This window comes from Chelonia mydas, chromosome 5, assembly GCF_015237465.2.
Source record: "Chelonia mydas isolate rCheMyd1 chromosome 5, rCheMyd1.pri.v2, whole genome shotgun sequence".
Taxonomy (NCBI): domain Eukaryota; kingdom Metazoa; phylum Chordata; order Testudines; family Cheloniidae; genus Chelonia; species Chelonia mydas.
Genome location: NC_051245.2, coordinates 41,413,726 through 41,433,859, shown reverse-complemented (window position 1 = coordinate 41,433,859; position 20,134 = coordinate 41,413,726). Strand labels below are relative to the sequence as shown.

General features: G+C 47.4%; 1 long non-coding RNA gene across 2 annotated transcripts in view; it reads left to right on the top strand.

The window, feature by feature from the left end:
- LOC114019324 overlaps positions 1-20,134 on the top strand; it is a 42,312-nt gene that overhangs the window by 14,401 nt on the left and 7,777 nt on the right. The window contains exon 3 of one of the 2 annotated variants that reach the window (XR_003564420.3): positions 3,507-3,580. The exons of the other annotated variant lie outside the window; for it this stretch is intronic. This is a non-coding gene — a long non-coding RNA (uncharacterized LOC114019324). The remainder of the gene's footprint in view (positions 1-3,506; positions 3,581-20,134) is intronic. 2 annotated transcript variants of the gene reach the window in all.

The following is a 20,134-nucleotide window of genomic DNA, read 5'->3' as shown; positions in this document are numbered from 1 at the left end:
ATTATGTCTTCCCTGCTTGTAAGAATTTGCCGCAAAACGAAGTGGGAGGAGAGGAGAGGAGAAATCCTATCTCCCAAAGGGGAGTAAGTGGATTAGACATTTTTGGATTATCATTGCCTCCTAAAATCAGGCAACTTCTTTGGAGGTTCAGTTTTTGATGTGGTAAAAGCTGAGGTCCAACTACAAAGTTCCTGTACCCATTCCAGCTCTGAACATGTGAGCATTTCTGATAATTATCAAGTTTCGTCTCCATATCTATTTTCATAGTGCCTGTATCTTGAAATCAATGGATTGCGTGACTGAAAGGGCTTTGAATAAATAATAAAATCCACAGGAAATCTACTCTGCCAGTAAAAGTGTCTGGCTTAGGTCTTAAATAACTGGATTTCTTTGGAGTGAAATTGATCATGCTCTTACTTTTGACCATAACATTTTGAGTTATGGTAAAACAAAGTAATGATGTTTTCTGTGTAGCTTTCAAATCAGTAATAGTTCAGGGTTTTAAAAAACCTGCTGTTCAAAAGGTCTTTAAATCCCATTTTAAGCACAGTTTTACAGAGTCTCAAATCTAGTTTGAAAATTGTTATAATTGCGATTTTAATGAATTAAACTATAAATGTTCCCTAGGTGGCATAAGAGCCAAGTTGAAGTCCCTGCTCCAATGACTAATTATTTATAGAGACTATATAGCTTCTACAGGAGAAATTGAGAGAGACCCATTCCAGCATAACCATTAGCACAGTGGTTAAGGCACCCTTTTTGGAGTGGGGAGATTCCAGTAGGTGGATTCAAACCTGGGTCTCCCACATCTCAGGTGAGTACTCTAACCACTGGGCCAGTACTACTATTTTGTATGTGAGTGTAGTCATTTAAAAATGCCTGGAAACAAAACAGTTTAGATTGAACAAAACACTTCATTTCATCTGCAATGGACTTTTTCAAGTCACTGAAGTTTGGATTCGGTTCAACACAATCTGAATTTTTGGGGTTTTTTTCAGAACTGCCAGAGAACCAAAAGAGAAGGCCACTTACCTGTAATTGGAGGTTCTTTGAGATGCATGGTCCCTAACTGTATTCCACACATGGGTGCACTATGCTATGTGCCAGAGTGTGGAAGCATTTTTTAGCAGTGTCTGTTGACTCGCACATACATGGTGCCTTTCCTCATGTTCCCAGCCGAAGGTATAATGTAGTGCGGATCAACGCCTCTCCAGTCTCCTCCTTACTGCAATGGAATCCAGTCTGAAGCAGAGGGAATTGAAGGGCAGGTAGTGGAATACAGATAGAGACCACACATCTCAAAGAACCTCTAGTTACTGGTAAGTAACCTCTTCTTCTGAGAGTGGTAGTTCTTACGTGTATTGTACACATGGATGACTCACGAGCAGTGATCAGCGTGGAGGTGGGTACGAGGATGCCGATGGATGAAGTGTGGTCTACAATACAGCCTGGCCCACAGCAGCATCTGTAACTGCTGCTTGTGTGATGGCGTAGGTGTGTCGTGAACGTGTGGATGGCACACCGTGTTGCTGCACGAAAGATGTCTTGCCAGGACATTTCTGCCAGTGAGGCCAATATGGCAGCTTGCACTCACGAAGAGTGTGCCATGATTCTATGAGCCAGGGGTATATTGGATTGGATTCATGGATGCACCCCGAGATCCATTGGAGATGCAGGGTCTGCCATTATGACCGTGAGTTCACTGACTCATCTGGCTGAGGTAATGGCTACTAAGAAAGTCACTTTCATTTAGAGGTGGGAGAGGGAGCATATTGCTTGCGGCTCAAAAGGTAGCTTTGTGAGGGCAGAAAGAATAAGACTAAGATCTCATGGTGGTGTGGGAGTCAGTATTGGTGGAAAAGTGATGAGTAAACCTTTCATGAGGCAGATAGTGTTTACGCACCCCACCACTAAGGCTCCATCCACAGGAGGGAGAAAGGCACTGAGTGCTGCTAGGTGAACTGAAAAAGAATTGAGGACCAGGCCTGATGTCTTCAAGGTGAGGAGGTAGTGGAGGATGACTGGAAGAGACACTATGCTCAGTGACTGGCTGTGAAGCATCTCCATTTAGCTCGGTAGCAGGCTGTGGTGGATTCTCTCTGCTCTGGGTAAGGATTTGTCAAACTGGGGTAGAACATGCACGGTCTACCCTCTATGCCCATCCAAATCCAAGACTGGAAGGTGAAGAGGGCCCGGAATGGGGGGAAAGGCATAGTGGAGGTCGCCTGTCCAGGGGAGGAGAAGAGCACAGCCCTGAGAGCCCTCCCCTAGTGCTTCACCTGAGCAATAGAGGGGCAGCTTTCTGTTCTTATCAGTAGCAAAGAGGTGTCATGGGGGGGACTCTTTGTGCCCCACTTCATGAAGAGATACATGAGCATGGTGTTGTGTAGCTCCCACTTGGGATTGAGGTAAGGCATCCTGCTGAGGTGTCGGCCAGGGAATTGTGGGTGCCCAGTAGGTAGGCGACTTGAAGTGTCACGTGGTTCTTGATGCACCAGTTCCAAAGCCGGACTAACTCGGAGCAGAGGGTACCACCCTGCTTGTTGATGTATACTACTGCTGCAATGTTTTTGGAGAGCAGTTGAACACAGAGGGATTGAATGAGCAGGAGGAAGGCCTGGCATGCCAAACAGACTGCCTGCAGTTCCAGCAAGTTTATGTGCATCCTGGCTTCCCATGGCATCCACACACTCTGAGCTGTGTGGTGGCCTAGGTAGGCTCCTAACCCACCAGGGAGGCGTCCATTGTGATGGTGGTCTGTAGTGTGGGACGGGAAAAGGGGGTGCCAATCATGACCTTGGAGGGATTAGACCACCATATGAGGGAGGACAGCCCCGTCTCAGGAAGGCTGACCTTGAAGTCTATATGGTCTCTATTGGGTCTGTAGATGGAGAGGAGCCAAGCTTGAAGACAATGCACATGGAGATGTGCTTGTGGTGTCACATAGGTGCAGGCTGCCATATGTCCAATGAGAAAGAGACAGTGGCAGACCATGTTTGCAATGCATGTCCACGATGAGAGATGTCAGTGCTGTGAAGCAGTCTGCCAGCAGAAAAGCCCTGGCCACAATGGAGTTGAGTTCCACTCCAATGAAGGGTATCATCTGTGAAGGTGTCAACATTGACTTTTCCTCATTGATGTAGATACCTAGGGATGCCAAGAGACTGCTAAGACAGAGGATTGTGGAGATTTCTTCCTGTCCTGATAGTGCCACAAGGAGTCAGTCATCGAGGTAGGGCAATATCGAGTTGCCGAGAGGGCACATCTAGGCCGCTACCACAGAAAAGACCTTTGTGAACGTTCATGGTGCTGTTGCTATGCCTAATGGGAGGACCTGAAACTGTTAATGTTGGTATCCTACCTGAAAATGGAGGAACTTGTGGTGGGCTTGGTGAATGTCCAGATGGAAGTATGCATCTTTCATGTTGAGAACCGCGAACTAGGCTCCTTGGAGTAAGGAGGGGATAATCGATGTCAGTGTGACCATACATAATTTTGACTTTCAGATAAACAGTGTTCAACACCTGAAGATCTAGAATGGGGCGATGCCCTCTGCCCTTCTTCAGGATAAGGAAGTAAGGTGAGTAGAAGTCTTGCCTGCTATAATGAGGTGGGACAGGCTCTCTCTCCCCCTTGAGGAGCAGAGCATCTGCTTTTTGTTGAAGGATCAGTTGATGGGATGAGTCCCCATGGCTGGGGTGCCGGGAACGAGAAGAACTCGATGTCGTATTGGTGATGGGTGATCTCCAGTACCCAACTGTCCATGGTGATCTTGCCCCAATTGTGAGCAAATAGGGCAAGACGGCCCCCAAAGATGGTATGCAGTGCTGCAGGTTGCATCGGTGGAGATTCATAGGTCTTGACCTGCAGGTCAAAACTGTGGGTTGGTCTGCTGCTGGGAGAGGGTCGAAGAGGTGATTGTGGCAGAGGCAGGGAAGCAAGGCTGCTGTGATGGGTGTCATTGACATGGGGGGCTCTTACTGGCGCTGATTGTAGGGCATGTGTGGGCATGGATGGAAAGGTTTGGTTTTTGCTGTCTGCATCTTGGGACCAAAGTATATATACCAAGGGACCGTAGTATGGCTTGAGCCTTCAGCGTGTGGAGGGATTCGTCCATGTTATCATGGAACAGCTTGTTCTCATCAAAAGGGAGGTTCTCAATTGTATTTTGGACCTCCCTGAGAAAACCGGACAATTGTTGCCACGATTCTTGTCACATAAAGACCCTGGTTGCTAGAGAGCGAAAGGACGTATCAGCTGTGTCCACTGTTGCCTGAAGTGCAACCTTAGAAACCAGTCGCCCTTCATCTAGCAGCGCCTGGAATTGCTGCTGGTGCTGTAGTGGCAGCTTGTTCTTGAACTCTGCTAGCCTGTTGTAGTTGTTAAAGTCGTACTTAGTTAGCAGAGCCTGATAGTTGGCAATGCAGAATTGTAGTCCTGCAGAAGAATACACCTTCCTGCCCAGCAGGTCCAGTCTCTTAGCTGCCTTGTCTGGAGAAGTAGACTTTTGTGACTGCCGCCATGCCTGTTCCGCAGCTGCTTGGACAACCAGGGAGCTGGGTGGGTAGGTGGGAGAAAAGAAAATCCATCCCTTTAGCAAGCACAAAATATGTCCTCCCTGCCCACTTAGGTGTTGATATAGAACATTGCCGTGGTGTTGTCTGTCATCACTGATACACATCTCCCTGTCAAGTGGGCTCAGAAAGTCTGACATGCCAGGTGTACCACTCTCAGCTCCCTGACATGGATGTGGAGAGCGTGCTCTGCTTGAGATCAGAGGCCTTGTGTCCTGAGGTCTCTCCGGTGTGCCTCCCAGCCCAAGTCCGATGCGTTCATAATCAATATGAGAGTTGGCTGGGGTCTGACAAAGGGGACCCCTGCACACACTAGCTGTGGATCAAGCCACCACAGAAGGGAGTCGAGGACCGGGTGAGGCAAAGTCACAACCCTGTCCAAACTGTCCCTGACCAACAGAAACACTGAGACTAGCCATGATTGGAGCGGCTGGAGTCTAAGCCTGGCATCTTGCACCACGTAGGTACAAGCGGCCATGTGTTCCAGGAGTTTGAGGCAATTCCTTGCTGTGGTGGTGGGGAACTGCCTGGGACTCCGAATGATGTCACCCGGGGCCCGGAACCTTGATTCTGGTAGGTACGCCCTGGCCTGGTTTGAGTCCAGCACTGCCCCAATGAACTCTATCCTCTGATCGGGGGACAGAGTTGACTTCCCCATGTTCAGGAAAAGGCCCAGTTTGTCGAACGTTGCAATGATGAATTGACTTGTGCTCCTCTTGAGCCCTGGAGCAGCCCTTGATCAGCCAGTCTTCGAGGTACAGGAACACCTGTACCCAGTGCCTGCGCAGAAACACAACCACGACTGCCATGCATTTGGTAAATACTTGAGGCACTACTGACAGGCCGAACAGAAGGACTCTGAACTGGAAGTGGTTGTTGTGCACCACAAACCTGAGGTATTTTCTGTGGGACGGTGTGATTGCTATATGAAAGCACACGTCCTTCAAGTAGAGGGTGGCATACCAGTCCTCTGGATCCAAGGAAGGGATGATGAAGGCCAAGGAGACCATTCAGAACATGAGTTTCGCCATGAACTTGTTGAGCTCTCGCAGGTCTCGGATGGGTCTGAGCCCACCTTTGGCTTTTAGTATTAGGAAATACTGGGAATAGAAGCCCTTGCCCTTCTGCTCCTGAGGAACCTCTTCCAGTGCCCCCCACGACAGGAATGATTGCACCTCCTGTATGAGGAGTTGCTTGTGAGAAGGGTACCTGAAGAGGGATGGGGAAGGGGGGTGGAAGGGTGGGAGGGTAGAGAATTGGAGTGAATAGCCCCTCTCTACTGTGCGGAGCACCCAGCGGTCCAATGTAATACGGGCCCATGCATGGTAGAAAGGGGATAAACGGGACGAAAAGGTAAGGTGGGGTGGATGGATCTAGTCTTTGCACTGGTGCATTGCCCCCAGGTGCACCTTCAAGAGGCCGGTTTTGGGCTTAGGAAGGATTTAGACTGGCCAGAATCCTGGCCAGAGGAGGGATGAGGTCTCTTCCTTGAGTTCCTATTTCTCCTGCATGACCCTTCCTGACTACCCTGAGGTTGATAATTCCTCTGAAGGGCCTGGGGTCTAAAGTACCTCTGTTGGGTGGCAGTGGTGTGGAGGCCCAGGGACTTGAAGGTGGCTCAACAATCCATGAGGCTGTACAGACGAGAGTCAGTTTTCTTGGAAAACAAAGACTGACCCTCAAAGGGGAGGTCCAGGATTGTCTGCTGCACCTCGTATGGAAGGCCAGAGATCTATATCCGGGAACTCCTCATGGCCACCCCTGTTCATAGGGAGGAGTTCTGCAAATTTTTGCATGGCCCCCCACGTATTATAATTGTACCTGCTAACCACTACCTGATGGTTAGTGATACGGAGCTGCAACAGCCCTGGGGAATAGATTTTCCTCCCGAAGAAATCCAGTTTTTTGACCTCTTGATTCTTGGGAGAAGGCTCCTGGTAGCCCCGGTGCTCACACTGGTTGGTCATGTCCACTATCAGGGAGGCCGGCTGGGGGTGTTTGTAAAGGTGTTCATACCCCTTTGAGGGGACAAAGTATCTCCGCTTGTACCTCTTGGTGGTAGATGGCAATGAGGACGGGATCTGCCACAGTGTCTTCATGACATCGCTGAGGGTTTTAATCAGCAGCAGTGCGATATGGGATGGCCCTGGAGGGGAAAGGATGTCGACCACTGGGTTGGCCTCCACCACCTCAGGTTTAATGTTCAGGTACTGGGCCACCCATCTCAGCAGCTGCTGTAGGACCCTCCTGTCCTCTAAGGCTGGAGCAGTTGCTGAGCCAGCCACTGCCTCATCTGGAGATGAGGAGGAAGAGATGGAGGCCGGTACCAGAGCCTGCTCCGTCCTCAGCCCCTCTGGGGTTCCTAGGAGCAAGGAACACTGGAGCTGTGGCTGGTGTCGCTGGCAGTGCCGCAGATGGAGCTGTGATCGGTGCTGAGGATGATGCAGCACTCGGTGCAGAGATCATCGACATCAGTGCAGCGGCCGGATGGGTTCCCTGCAGCAGTGCGGAGGGCATGTGTGGTGGCCCAAAGGATGCAGAGGCTACCGACGTTGGTCTGGAACCATGGCTCTGGTACCTTGGCTCTGGTGATAGGCCCAGGGTGTCCAGAAGGGCCATTGAGGAGCCTGCCACTGTCCTGGCCACTGTTCTGAGTAGGGCTGTCAGTCACGGCGAGGAGCGGGATCTTCTGCTCCTATTGGAGCATGAAGATGCTGCTTCTGACTCGGAGGTCTCCAACTGTGAAGACCATGGAAGAGCGGAGCCACTCGGCACCTGTAAGTGATGCCATGTGCGGGACTAGAGCGGCTCCCCCACACGGGCCACTGGTGTCAGGGGTCAGCACACAGGGGACGATACCCTCATCGCTGCCAGAATCGCCGGCTCGCCCACAGAGTGGATTGGGCCAGGAACTGGTACCAGCAACCTCTCCTGCCTTGGAGGGGAGGGTGGCGCTGTAAACACCAGGAGGTCCGATGCCACTTCAAATGCTTCTGGCATTGAGGGAAACTGTAGGTCCTCGTGGTGGCAGACTGGCAAGCGGTGCAGGTCCGGACTCAACTGGACCCCTCTTGGGGCAGGAGTTGATGGAGGCCCCACCGATTGGGCACCCAATGGGGGCTTGCTAGCCACCTGGTCTTTAGACCTGGTCAGAGAGCACCTTCTGTTGGCCTTCTTTCTTTTCTGGGGCACGGGGAGGGAGACTGGTGTCTGACCAATGCCTGGGACCTGTGCACAGCTCTGTGGCGGTGCCGAGGGTCCTTAGAGAGTCCTTCCTCGGCACTGGCTCATGCGTCAATGGTGCCAGAGCGCTGCGCACCAAGGAGATGGCACTTGGGGCTAGGTCTGCCGTGCCAGGGTCCGACTGAGGCTTAAGTGCTGCCTCCACAAGCAGAACTCGGAGGCGCTGTTCTCTGTCCTTGAGGGTCTGGGGCGAAACCCTCTACAGATTTTACAACGGGTTCTAATGTGACCCTCCCAAAGACACTAAGCACGAAATGTGCGGGTCACTTCTTGGCATAAACCTGCCATAGTCTGAGCACGGCTTAAAGCCTGGGGACCGAGGCATACCCCAGACCTGGGGAAAACGTGTGTGTGTGGGAACCCCCAAAGGAAACTTCTGAGAAAACGAGCTATACTAGCTAAGCTACTACTGAATCTAACTATATACACACGATACTGCGAAACATGCGCTTGCCAAGGCAAGAGCAATGGGGAGTTCCAGCTAGCTGTCACAGGCGGTAAGAAGGAACTGACAGGGGGGTCAGGTCGGCAGGGCATAATGTGGAGCGCCATGAGGGTGCAACTCCAGGGGGCGCCCGGCCAACCCTACGGATACTGCTAGGGGAAAAAAATCTTCCAGTTGTCATGCATGCAACGCGCACACCTGATTGGAAGAGACATGAACAAGCACTCGAAGAAAAACTAAACTAACTATACTAACTTAGCTACCTAACACTAAAAAGAACTATATACAACTATTTACAACAAAGTAAAAGTGAGTCACTCTTTTAGAAAACTATGAACGTGAAGGCACAGGAGTTCCGACCTGGGCCATGCAGCGGTAAGAGGGAACTGGAGAGGCGCACTACCTCCTATACCCTCAACTGGGAGCACGAGGAGATGCACTATAGATGTGCAGGTCAGCGGGCACTACTAAGAAGTGCTTCCACATGTGGACTACAGACAGGGACCACCACTCAAAAGAAGATCATCAGTTACTTTCCCAACTCTGGTCATAATGCAGTAATTACAAGCCATAGTCAGAAATCACAGGTGAACTACCGAGTCCTACTATTCAAATTAACCGAGGTTGTTTTCAAGTTTTTCAGAATTAAAATGTATAGGAGGGAATATCAACTTGGAAGCTCTATCTGTTCAAGTGTGGTTTTTAATCTTTAGGTGTACCAGACCAAACTATGAAAATAGCCTTTCAACATTGCCAGTAGCTGTAGCAGTTAATAATTGAAACATCACTTTCATAATTGCTTCCTAGTTTTCTCCCAGGGCATTTACTTCAGATTATCACCACTGAATAACTGTTACATTTTTTTGAGTATTTCATTGAAGAATATAACTTTCTGAAATGAAAGGAGCTTGACTTGCAGCTGAATTACTGTTGGCAGAAACTAACTTCCAGAGTAAACCTCTTCTCCATATTCAAGAGCAATTGTTGATTCCCCTGTTGAGAGTAAAGGTACTTGTGAAGATTGATCCAATATGCTAAAAAAAATGGCATGATAAGAACATAAGAATGGCCATACTGGGTCAGACCAAAGGTCCATCCAGCCTAGTATCCTGTCTACCGACAGTAGCCAATGCCAGATGCCCCAGAGGAAGTGAACTTAACAGGTAATGATCTAGTGATCTCTCTCCTGCCATCCCTCTCATCCTCTGACAAACAGAGGCTAGGGACACCATTCCTTACCCAGCCTGGCTAATAGCCATTAATGGACTTAACTTCCATGAATATGATGTTAGAGCCTGCTGATAATACTTTCAGAACATATATTTTACCATCACTTAATTGCAATTCAGAAGAAGTTTTACCAAGCTTCTTTCACATGTCAACAACTTCAGCAGTTGAACTTGAATTTTTCTGTATACAATCAAGTGACACTGTTACTGGCTTCAATATGTGGGGCAACTCTGCAGCATAGCTATTCAAATCAATATTTGTTACCTTATGGCAAACGAGAGACAATATCCTACCTATACTCTTCAGATTTTCATTAGCTTGGACCACTCTGAAGCATGAACTTCTAGGCACTCACTTCATCAGTCATGACAAATGCACTACCACCTTCCTATTCATACTTGGCAGCTGCAAAGTGGTTGTTGCAAATCAGTTTAATCACAGTATGAGCTCAGATATTCAGTAAGATTAGAATATGTTCAGAACAGCCATATATTAATTTTTTTCTTGTAAAGCTCTCCTCATCTTAGTCCTACTAGAGGCATAGTCTGTCAAGTCACAGTGCACTTAAAATGAACAGGTGTGAGACACAATGTATCTCCACTGACTGTAGTCAAATACTCAGATGAATGTGGTTGATTGGAGTTATCAGTGTTTGTCACACAAATAAGCAGCTCCTTCCCCTCAGCAGTTACTATACACAAACAGTAGGTTTATTGTAAATGTTATTCCACCCATTTATATTTTATATACAGGCACTCACTGGACCTTTTTTAAAAACACTTGGTCTTCTCCTTTTCAAATGCTTCTTTGAAGTGGTGTCCAGTCTCCACAAACGCTGATTTAAATAAAAATGCAGTTTAAAAAAAAAATCAGCATTTTTAATCAATCTTTGTCTCAACCAAATGCTCAATCCCAGCAGTTATAGCAAAGCCATCCTACAAGTGCAAGAAAATATCCCCAGTCGAGATTTCAGAGCAGTCTAGGGGATTTCAACATACCTAAACCAATGGAAGAAAACCCCCAGATTGCTTGTAAAATTCAAAAGGGGAAAAAAAGGAAAAAACCCCAAACCTTTAAAAGAAATGAGCCATTAGGGGCCAAATGAGCCAAATGAGTCTGGCCTGTTCGCCATATTTATGTATTCTGTCCTCACTCATTCTCGCCCCACCCAATTTACAACAGCACTCAACTGTAACTTCATCCCTTAACATTCATGTATGAACAAATTATTGGATTATAAAATCTCTATTAATCTCTGTCACCGTTCCTTTCCTGCCTCCTGGCAGAACTCCATTGCAAGTCTGAATAGCACAACTCAATGCAATCCAGTCCCTTAGCCCTTCTCCAGCTTCTGGCCCTCCACATTCCCACTCCCACATCTCCTCCTCCCCAAACTGTTCACAGTCAGCAGCAAGTCAGTTTATATTTCTGGAAGTTTAAAAATAATTTTAAACATTGCTCTGTAGATATGGGAGAACAGTTCCGTAAAAGCATGGGCCAATCTGTAGATCAGTTAAAAAAAAGGGGGACGGAAAAAAAACCCAAGAAAATATATTGCATTCTACATTTCAAGGCCACAGATCTTTGTGCAGGACATTTCTCTTCCCCAGCCTAAAATACAGACCAAAACAACAACGGACAGTTTCAGTTTCTTCTCCCTCCTTACCTGAAACAAGCAGTCTTCAACGTGCATCTGCCCTTTCCCCCCAAACAGTAAAGAAAGCACTTTCTTAGCAAGACAGACAAACAAAAACAGCTGGAGTGGTAGAGCAAGCCATTCTGGAGCTAGGATGAACCAAAAGAGTTAAAGAATTTTTGTTAAAAGTCAACCGGGGGGAGGGGGGGGGAAGGGAGGGGGGAGGGAGAATGTGAGCATCATTACTTTAATATTTCGTTTCTGATTTTTTTTCCACAAACTTCTCAGAAAAGTTCTACCCAGGGATGAGATTTCAGAAAGACCGATTTCTTTTTGAGAAAGTTGCATGTGTGGGGGAAAGTCAGGTTTCTATTACCTTAGCTGTGGAGGTGCTGCTCCACAACTCAAGAATTTACCAGCAAGATTTCTATGGTGGGAAACAAAAAAGATCTAAATTAGGAAGAATAAGAGTAGATTCAGAATGTTATATCAAATCAAGAATTATCCAAAAAGAAGAAGAAGCCCCTACTCCAGGGTTGGGCAAGCTACGGCCTGCGAGCTGTTTTAAGCCAGCCTGCGAGCTCTCGCTGAGGAGCAGGGTCTGGGTCTTGTCCCACTCCAGCGCTCCAGCCGGGGCACTGGGTCACGGGCCGCCCCATGCGGCTCCCAGAAGCTGTGGCATGTCCCTGCTCCGGCGCTCTAGCTGGAATGCAGGGTCGGGGGCGCTCCACGCGGCTCCTGGAAGCCCACTCTGGCTCCTACGCGCTCCAATGGCTCCCTCCGGTGCTCCAATGGGAGCTGCAGGAATGGTGCTTGCGGATGGGGCAGCATGCAGAGCTGCCCGGCCGCGCCTCCGTGTAGGAGGCGGAGAAGGGACATGCCACTGCTTCTGGGAGCTGCTTGAGGTAACCGCCACTCAGAGCCTCCACCCCGAGCCTCTCCCCATGCGCCAATCCCCTGCCACAGCTCTGATCCCCCTCCTGCTGGCCAAACCCCTCATTCCCAGCTCAGAGCACCCTCCTGCACCCCAAACCTCTCATTCCCAGCCCCACCCCAGAGCCCACACCCCCAGTCAGAACCTGCACGCCCTCCCGCACCGCAACCCCAATTTTGTGAGTATTCATGGCTCCCCATACAATTTCTATTCCTCGATGTGGCCCTCAGGCCAAAAAGTTTGTCCACTCCTGTCCTACTCTGTTAGTGTTACTTAGGGCTGTTTTCCAGTACTGGAGTATATTTTCGAAGTAATGTAGAAGGATTAGGAATCTATGTGGATATGCAGAGGTCTGTCTCAGTTTCCAGTGCTAGCTTGGCTAAAACAAAAAAAGGCAAGAACTCTTCAAGATGCATTAATGCAGGAAAAAAATTGCTGTGCATTGTAATATCAAGTCTCTCTCTCATGAAGGGCAAAATGAGAAATGTGGTAACCCTAAGGGTATGTCTACACTACGAAATTAGGTCAATATTATAGAAGTCAATTTTTAGAAACTGATTTTATACAATTGATTAGTGGGGACATACACAAGCGCATTAAGTCGGCAGAGTGCGTCCTCACTACCGTGGCTAGCATCGACTTACAGAGTGGTGCACTGTGGGTAGCTATCCCACAGTTCCCGCAGTCTCCACCACCCATTGGAATTCTGGGTTAAGCTCCCAATGCCTGATGGGGCAAAAACATTGTCATGGGTGGTTTTGGGTACATGTCGTCAGTTACGCCTCCCTCCGTGAAAGCAACGGCAGACAGTCGTTTTGCGCCTTTTTTCCGTGCGGACGCCATACTGCTTTCAGCAGACGGTGCAGTAGAACTGCTAACCATCGTCATCCACTGCTTCCACTGTGCTCTGCTGCTATTGTCTCAATAGCAAATTTCTCCATGTTGTCTGTCATGGGCTCCCGGGTACGTGTGTTCTTCCTTGGGAAATGTGCACGGTGCTAACCATCATCCATCCACCTCTTCCACTGCAACTCTGCTCTCCTGCTCTCATGAATCCACCTCGCAGGTCCTCTCGTCGTTCTCTATAAATATCTATTCTCGTGGCATCCGTCATCAGCCACTGCTTCCGCTGCAACCCTGCTCTCCTGCAGACGCCGTACCACGGCAAGCACGGAGCCCGCTCAGATCACCGCGGCCGTTATGAGCATTGTAAACACCTCGCGCATTATCCTGCAGTATGTGCAGAACCAGAACCTGCAAAAGCAGGCGAGGAGGCAACGGCAGCGTGGTGACGAGAGTGATGAGGACATGGACACAGACTTCTCTCAAAGTCTCTGGCAAATTGGACATCCTGGTGGCAATGGGGCAGGCTCATGCTGTGGAATACCGATTCTGGGCCTGAGAAACAAGCACAGACTGGTGGGGCCGCATAGTGTTGCAGGTCTGGGATGATTCCCAGTGGCTGAGAAACTTTTGCATGCAAAAGGGCACTTTCATGGAACTTTGTGACTTGCTTTCCCCTGCCCTGAAGCATAAGAATACCAAGATGAGAGCAGCCCTCAGAGTTCATAAGCGAGTGGCGATAGCCCTCTGGAAGCTTGCAATGCCTGACAGCTACCGGTCAGTTGGGAATCAATTTGGTATGGGCAAATCTACTGTGGGGGCTGCTGTAATCCAAGTAGCCGACACAATCACTGAGCTGCTGCTATCAAGGGTAGTGACTCTGGGAAATGTGCAGGTCATAGTGGATGGCTTTGCTGCAATGGGATTCCCTAACTGTGGTGGGGCAATAGATGGAATTCATATCCCTATCTTGGGACCGGACCACCTTGGCAGCCAGTACGTAAACCGCAAGGGGTACTTCTCAATGGTGCTGCAAGCACTGGTGGATCACAAGGGACATTTCACCGACATCAACGTGGGATGGCCGGGAAGGATACATGATGCTCGCATCTTCAGGAACTCTGGTCTGTTTGAACAGCTGCAGGAAGGACTTACTTCCCAGACCAGAAAATAACTGTCGGGGATGTTGAAATGCCTATAGTTATCCTTGGGGACCCAGCCTACCCCTTAATGCTATGGCTCATAAAGCCATACACAGGCAGCCTGGACAGTAGTAAGGAGCTGTTCAACTATAGGCTGAGCGAGTGCAGAATGGTGGTAGAATGTGCATTTGGACATTTAAAAGCGTGCTGGTGCAGTTTACTGACTCGGTTAGACCGCAGCGAAACCAATATTCCCATTGTTATAGCTGCTTACTGTGTGCTCCACAAAATCTGTGAGAGTAAGGGGGAGACGTTTATGACGGGGTGGGAGGTTGAGGCAAATCGCCTGGCCACTGATTATGCGCAGCCAGACACCAGGGTGATTGATGCACAGCGTGCCCTGCCGTGCTCTTCTAGAGAAGCTTTGAAAACCAGTTTCATGACTGGCCAGGCTATGGTGTGACAGTTCTGTTTGTTTCTCCTTGATGAAAACTGCCCCCTTGGTTCACTCTACTTCCCTGTAAGCCAACTGCCCTCCCCCCTTCGATCACCGCTTGCAGAGGCAATAAAGTCATTGTTGTTTCAAAATCATGCATTCTTTATTAATTCATCACACAAATGGGATAACTGCCAAGGTAGCCCTGGAGGGATGGGGGAGGAGGGAAGCACCAGGTGGGGTGGTGGATGAGGGGAGGAGGGAAGGACAAGGCCACACTACACTTCAAAACTTATTGAATGCCAGCCTTCTGTTACTTGGGCAGTCTTCTGTGGTGGAGTGCTTGAATGCCTGGAGGCCCCTCCCCTCCGTGTTCTTGGGCATCTGGGTGAGGAGGCTATGGAACTTGGGGAGGAGGGCGGGCGGTTACACGGGCTGCAGCGGCGGTTTGTGCTCCTGCTGCCTTTCCTGCAGCTCCACCAGATGCCGGAGCATATCCGTTTGATCCCCCAGTAGCCTCAGCATTGCATCCTGCCTCCTCTCATCACGCTGCCGCCACCTCTCCTCTTGCTCCCGCAACCTCTCCTCTTGCTCGTCCCTCCTGTCCTTGTGTTCATTTTCTGCTTTCCTGGACTCTGCCATTGTTTGCCTCCACGCATTCTGCTGAGCTCTTTCAGTGTGGGAGAACTGCATGAGCTCAGAGAATATTTCATTGTGAGTGTGTTTTTCTCGCCTTCTAATCTGCACTAGCCTCTGGGACAGAGATGATGGGGGGAGTGTTGAAACATTTGCAGCTGCGAGAGGAAAAAAGGGAGAGTAGTATTTTAAAAGACACATTTTAGAGAACAATGGGCAGACTCATGGTGAACCAAGCTGTTAACATTACATAGCACATGTGCTTTTGGTACAAGGTCACATTTTGCCTCTTATATTGAGGGCCTGCCAGTTTGGTGTGAGAGATCACACACGCAGGGCCGGGCAACAGAATTTGGCTTGCAGGCAGCCATGATAAGCCACAGTTTGTTTAACCTTCGTAACATGTGGGAATGGTTTCAAAGAGCAGTGCCCTCCTTTCCCATACCAAGCACCTGTTGGGTTGGCCATTCAAAAGGAGGGGCTGCGGTTTTCGGGTTAATGTGCAGCACAAACCCAACTAACCCCCCCCCTCCACACACACACACACACACTCAGTTCTCTGGGATGATCGCTTCATCCCCTCCTCCCACCGTGTGACTAGTATCAGGGAAGATCCCTGCCAGCCAAACCCAAACAGCTCAGCATGAATGGGACCCCCCGCACCGTGTGGCTAAAAGCGGGGATGATTTCTTTTCAGCCACAGGTGAACAGCCCAGCAGGAATGGCCACCTCTGAATGTCCCCTTAATAATGTCCCTGGTGTATTTCCGCTCCATCCCCAGACACATTAACAGACTTTTCCAGTAGCTGCACTGGCTGCGAATGCATCCCAAGTCTTCAGGGCAAATTAATCATTCAACACGCTTGCTTTTAAACCACATATTATATTTACAAAGCTACACTCACCAGAGGTGCCTTCTCCGGCTTATGGTCCGGGAGCCCTTGGGAGGGTATTGGCTCCAGGGTGATAAAACAGTTCCTGGCTGTCTAGGAGAACGGTTTGTCCGCTTCCCTGTTGTACGCTATCCTCCTCCTCCCCTTCCGTGTTCCCAGAATCCTCTTCCTGTTGCATGAGATTCCCCCCTTGCAGGTGTCCACGGACAGGGGTGGGGTAGTGGTAGGGGCACCCCCTAGAATTGCATGCAGCTCATCGTAGAAGCGGCATGTCTGGGACTCTGACCCCGAGCAGCCATTTGTCTCTGGTTTTCTGGTAGGCCTGCCTGAACTCCTTAATTTTCATGCGGCACTGCTGCGGGTCCCTGTTATAGCCTCTGTCCATCATGCCCTTAGAGATTTTTTCAAATATTTTGGCATTTCATCTTTTGGAACAGAGTTCTGATAGCACGGATTTGTCTCCCCATACAGCGATCAGATCCAGTACCTCCCATTCAGTTCATGCTGGAGCTTTTGCGATTCTGGGACTACATGGTCACCTGCACTGATGAGCTCGCCACGCTAGCCAAACAGGAAATGAAATTCAAAAGTTCCCGGTGCTTTTCCTGTGTACCTGGCTAGTGCATCTGAGTTGAAAGCGCTGTCCAGAGCGGTCACAATGGAGCACTCTGAGATAGCTCCCGGAAGCCAATATTGTCGAATTGCGTCCACACTACCCCAAATTCGACCCGGCAATGTCAATTTCAGCGCTAATCCCCTCGTCGGGGAGGAGTACAGAAATTGATTTTAAGAGCCCTTTAAATTGACAAAAATGGCTTCATCGGGTGGACGGGTGCAGGGTTAAATCGATCTAACGCTGCTTAATTCAACTTAAAGTCGTAGTGTAAACTAGGCCTAAGAGTTCATTAGTCATATGTTAAATTATTTTGCATCACTTGGAAAATGTTGTCCCATTGTGTCCAGAAATTGTCTTTCAGTGTCAAGACTACCACAGCTGTTAATTATTTTATGATTCAGTATTTTGGACAAAGATTTTTTTGTTCTAATTGCACACTAATCCACAAATTTGACACAGATTAATTACCACTGGTGGTGGTGAGAACTTCATTTCATAAGCCAAATTGACTATAACGTAAGAGGAAAGGACATGATGTTAAACTCTTTCTAGTAGTATCCTGTCACCCTTTATATTAGTCTGCAATTACAACTTCTTCTGATGAATACACTATTCATCATCATCATCACTTTTCCTTTGCCATAAATCTTCATAATTGTAAGAACAATCGGATGAATTAATGTCAGAAGAAATTAAATAGTCAGTTGCAGTGCTCAGTTGTTGAGGATGAATAAAAATCTCAATTAAATACATGTGACTTTTAAACCCAGCAGCAACTGACTGGCTTTCAGTATGTAATGCTTTATCTATATTATGTACTGTTACTGTTGCACAAATTGAAAAATCATTTGTTTAGCCAAACAGAAACATTTTAAAATTTCAGGCAATTGTCACTTCAAGTATGAAATTATACTGTAAGTTTTCAAAATGTGGAGGAATTGCATTGTTAAATGAGTAATGTAATAACCACCTAAAATTATCTATATTGTGATAACTGTGCATCAGTGCTTTAGCAGAACAATACATTACTCTCATCTAGGTGCACACAGCAAAAAAATGTAAATGCAACCTTAAAGTCTCTTTAGTGGACTGTGAACCAACACGATGTCATTTGTAATCTCTGAGTGGGAAGACAGTAATGACAAACCCAATTTTCCCAGGGCTTCCTCTTAACTATTTAAATTTCTGCTAACTTACGAGAGCTTCTTCCTTATTAACTCAAACTAGTGCTACCCAGTATGTAAAATACTACACACAATATAAAGGTAAGGATGCTAGTACATTCTGCCCTTAGGATTATGAATGTGGGTTTCCTGAAGCTAGTCACTAAACCTCCCCAACATTTGAAATACTGAACACCACAGTCTCTCCACTGAACAAAGTGTGATGTCTTGTCATTAGGACAACTCAACACCCTTTCTGTATCAAATTAATTACAAAAAACACTGGATGTAGAACATTAATTTTAGATTAGTTTAAAACTACATGTACATAAAGAATTTATTTACTCATAATTTTCATCTTCTCTTAGTGTTTCCCTCTATCAGTACAGAGGGTTTATTGCTGGGAATAGTCTCACCCCCTATGCTGCAAAAGGCAGTTGGTTCTGATTTGTGGCAGCAGCTGTAACTCCGATGGAAATAAAGTTCTCCCGATGGCCTAGTCCAGGGTCTGGAGCAACAAGTGGCAACAAGCTATAAAACAGCCAATAAAATAAAACACACTTATCTGGGGGGAAAAAAAAGTATAAACTAGGGTTGTCAAGCAATTAAAAAATCAGTTGTGATTAATCACACCATTAAACAATAATAGAATACCATTTATTTAAATATTTTGGGATGTTTTCTACATTTTCAAATATATTGATTTCAAATAGAACACAGAATACAAGGGTATAGTGCTCACTTTATATTTATTTTTGATTAAGAACATAAGAACAGGCCACACTGAGTCAGATCAAAGGTCTAGCTAGCCCATCTTCCCAGCCCTTTCAGCCCGTAAGAACCACCATACTGGGTCAGACCAAAGGTCCAGCTACCCCAGCATCCAATGCCAGGTGCCCCAGAGGGAATGAACAGCACAGGAAATCATCAAGTGATTCATCCCCTGTTGCTCATTCCCAGCTTCTGGCAAATAGAGGCTAGGGACACCATCCCTGCGCATCCGAGCTACTAGCTATTGATGGATCTATCCTCCATGAATTTATCTAGTTCTTTTCTGAACCCTGTTATAGTCTTGGCCTTCACAACATCCTCTGGCAAAGAGTTCCACAGATTGACTGAGCGTTGTGTGAAAAAATACTTCCTTTTGTTTGTTTTAAATCTGTTGATTTAATTGGGTGACCCCTAGTTCTTGTGTTATAAGAAGGAGTGAACACTTTATTTACTTTCTCCACACCAGTCATGATTTTAATAGACATCAATCATATCCCTCCTTAGTTGTCTCTTTTCCAAGCTGAAAAGTCCCAGTCTTTTTAATCTCTCCTCATACGGAAGCTGTTCCATACCCCTAATCATTTTTGTTGCCCTTCTCTGTACCTTTTCTAATTCCAATATATCTTGTTTGAGATGGGGCGACCACATCTGCACGCAGTATTTAAGATGTGGGCGTACCATGGATTTATATAGAGGCAATATGATATTTTCTGTCTTATCTATCCCTTTCTTAATGATTCCCAACATTGTTAGCTTTTTTGACTGCTGCTGCACATTGAGTGGATGTTTTCAGAGAACTATCCACAATGGCTCCAAGACCTCTTGAGTGGTAACAGCTAATTTAGACCCCATCATTTTATATGTATAGTTTGGATTATGTTTTCCAATGAGCATTACTTTGCACTTATCAGCATTGAATTTCATTTGCTATTTTGTTGCCCAGTCACCCAGTTTTGAGAGATCCTTTTGTAGCTCTTCGCAGTCTGCCTGAGACTACTCCAGATTGTTATCTGCAAATTTTGCCACCTCACTGTTTACCCCTTTTTCCAGATCATTTATGAATATGTTGAATAGGACTGGTCCCAGTACAGACTCCTGGAGGACACCACTATTTACCTCTCTCCATTCTGAAAACTGACCATTTATTCCTACCCTTTAATCAGTTACCAATCCAGGAGAGGATCTTCCCTCTTATCCTATGACAACTTACTTTGCTTAAGAGCCTTTGGTGATGGACCTTGTCAAAGGTTTTCTGAAAATCTAAGTAGGCTATAACCACTGGATCCCCCATGTCCACATGCTTGTTGACCTCCTCAAAGAATTCAAGTAGCCCAGTCCTCCCAAATCAGACTGCTCCCCAAAACATCCTCTCTCTGACTCTGCTGCCTGACCTCACCCACCCTCTGGGCTGTTGACGCTAGAGTAGTCACATTTGAGGCATCCCATACCTCAGTGATAGGGGCAAGTTGGTTATCCATATTCTTCTGAGATTCCTGGACACTCCTTAGCAATAAAACAAATGCAAGTGGAAACCAGACTAATTTACCTAACTGCATTTTAAAAGAATATTAA